The sequence below is a fragment of the Cervus canadensis genome, chromosome 17, assembly GCF_019320065.1.
Source record: "Cervus canadensis isolate Bull #8, Minnesota chromosome 17, ASM1932006v1, whole genome shotgun sequence".
Taxonomy (NCBI): Eukaryota; Metazoa; Chordata; class Mammalia; order Artiodactyla; family Cervidae; genus Cervus; species Cervus canadensis.
Window position 1 is genome coordinate 37,617,145 of NC_057402.1, and position 2,962 is coordinate 37,620,106.

At 47.1% G+C, this 2,962-nt stretch overlaps 1 long non-coding RNA gene across 1 annotated transcript; it reads left to right on the forward strand.

Annotated features, from left to right (window-relative positions):
* The first annotated feature begins 1,158 nt into the window (after nucleotides 1-1,158).
* Nucleotides 1,159-2,035, forward strand: LOC122455014. The gene is made up of 2 exons (XR_006273567.1): nucleotides 1,159-1,213; nucleotides 1,858-2,035. It is a non-coding gene; the product is annotated as an uncharacterized LOC122455014 (long non-coding RNA).
* The last annotated feature ends 927 nt before the right edge of the window (nucleotides 2,036-2,962 follow it).

The window sequence follows — 2,962 nt, forward strand, 5'->3', positions numbered from 1 at the left end:
AGGTGGATTCTTTACCGTCTGAACCACTGGGGAAGCCTTAAACATGTTTCCATCCAGTTTCAAACTGGGGACTTTTTGCTTGTGAGACAAATGTGATAACCACTACACTGTGGAAATGCTCACAATAATTGTATTTTATTATTATTGTTATCAATCTCTTAATGTGCCTAGTTTATAAATTAAACTATCACAGTTATATATGCATGGGGAAAAACCTAGTGTATGTGTGGCTCAGCATTGTCTGTGGTCTCAGGCATCCACTGGGGATCTTAGAACGAGCGTACCTACAGATAAGAGGCAGCCACTGGATCCTGAGCTGTCTCCGCAGATTGAGTCAGCTTACTGTTGAACTCCACATCCATGGGGCCATATAGTAAGCATATTTTTTAGTCTGGTTACTTTTGCTCATTGTATATTTCTTTGAGATTTATCCGTGACTATATATGTATCAGTAGTTCATCTGCACTGATGAGAAGTACTCTGTTGTTTGGATAGAACACAATTTGTTTATCCATTATCCTGATGATGGACTTTGGTAGTTTGTCATGAATAAAGCTGCTGTACAAATCTTTGTTTAAACGTATGTTTTAATTTCAGGGCTTCCCAGGTGGCGCTAGTGGTGAAAAACCCGACTGTCAATGCAGGAGACATAGACACAGGTTCAATCCCTGGGTCGCGAAGATTCCCTGGAGGAGGGAATGGCTACAATACACTGTAGTAAAATTTATGTGAATGTCCTCTCTCTCTTAAAATTCCTTATTGTACAAATTTCATGCCTTTTCCACCTTCTCTAAGCACTCCAGTATTCTTGCCTGGAGAATCCCCATGGACAGAGGAGCTTGGCAGGCTACAGTCCATAGGGTCGCAAAGAGTCAGACATGACTGAAGTGACTTAGCGTGCACACACACACGCACGTGCCTTCATTTCTTATCAGTAAATACCCAGGAGTGGGCTCACTTGGTCATAGCATAGGTGTATATTTAATTGCTAAACAGTTTTTCCTAGTTACTCCTTTGTGGGGCTTCCCTGTCGTCTCAGCAGTAAAGAATTATGCCTGTGCAGGAGACAAGGGTTCGGTTCCTGGGTTGGGAAGATTCCCTTGGAGAAGGAAACGACAATCCACTCCAGTATTCTCGCCTGGGAAATCCCAAGGACAAAGGAGCCTGGCGTGCTGTACAGTCCATGGGGTTGCAAAGAGTTGGACACGACCGAGTGAGTAAACAACAAGCCCCATTATACATGCCCCCCAGCGAAGTGTATGAGTTCCAGTTGCCTGTATCTTTGTCCGCACTAGGTTTTGTCAATGTTTTTAACTTTAATCCTTTTTAGTAAATGTGTAGTCATACATCATGGTTTTAATCCTCATTTCCCTGAGAACCAAAAATGCTGAGCAACTTTTTCATGTACTTATTGTTTCAAAATTTACTGGGGCGGATCAAAGACCCAGAAAATAATGGAGTGAGATCCCCTGAGGACAAAACACCTCCAAATTGAGGAGTTGATTTTCTTTTCTATCCCTTTTGCTTCTATGCACTGATGCCAGGAGCCAAGGAAGAATTGAAGGCAATTCTTGGCAGCCATGGTAGGGGTGGCTCTGAGTGGCTGTTGACACTAGCCTGCCTGGCTATGAAGTAGTCAGCATATTTATTTCTCCCTGCTTCTTTGCTCCCTGGAGCATCTTGAAAAACCTCGTTCTCAAGGCTGGGCCCCCCCTCATCCTTCCTATAGCCTTCCTGTTAAGTGGGACAACATTACTGATTCCTGGCTAATGGAAAGTGAAGGGAAGGTACAGACACAACTTTAGGCCCACAGAATCCTCCTGCGTAATCCTCCACTCTCTCTCTCTCTGTCTGCAGGCTGCTTATTGACTGCTGACCTCAGAAGCCACATGTGGAATGGTGGAACCACCTTAGGCCTGGGCATCTATACAGCTGTGTGAAGCAGAGTGCCCCCCCACACACACACATACCCATACCCCTCAGTAACAGCCATTTGGGGCTTTATATGTGCAATAAATAAATCTATGCTATGTAAGACTGTTGCAATTTGGGGATTTTCCTAATACAGCAGCTAACTATATCCTGATAGAGACCACCAGAGCCAATTTCTGTCGCCTGCCATCAAAAACTCTGACTGATAAAACATATCTGGCCAGGAACTTCAGAGAGCCCATTGGATTAGCAAAAGTCATGACCTTAGGCTCTAGAGTCACAACCCTAGGCTCTAGAGTCTTCCCTGAGCTACACTGCCCCCATCCCAGCAGTTCCTTCGGCTGTCCCTCATGTGTTGAGATCCTTCCCTGGCTCCCCAGGACCCTTCCTCAGAGTCCTGTTTGTCAACAGCCACTCAGAGCAGGGCCCAGAGCTGAACACATCAGGCTGGACCTCCTGGCACGTGTGGTTAGCTCATCTCTGAGGCACTGGGAAGTCCACAAACGCAGGCCCCAGGAGACTGGCCTGTGCCCCTCCCTCTGCTCGGATCCCTGTCCAAGCCCCAGCCTCCCAGGCCCTCATGGGCAGGCCCCTGGGTGGAAGGACCCCAGGACACTGTCTCTGCACCACCCGTAAAGGAGGGCTCTGCTCTCCAATGGCTCCCTGTCCATTTTACCTATGCTTTGTTTAGTTTGGGTCAGCAAAGTGTCTGAGTGGTCAGATAGACATCTTCTTTGGCCTGGTCCCAGCAGGACACCTAGCTAACCCAGGGACTTATGGGGTACAGGGAAACCAGATACGCCCAGGGGCTGGGTACTGTGTTTTTTTTGGCTGTACCATAGGGCATGTGGAATTTCAGTTCCCCAACCAGGGATCGAACTCATGTCCCATGCAGTGGAAGCATGTTCCTAACCACTGGACCACCAGGGACGTCCCTGGGCACTTTTTACTTAACCTTCATACCTGCCCAGAAGAGAGGGTGCGCTCACTTTATTTCACCAGTGAGGAAACTGAGACTCAGAGAGGTTCC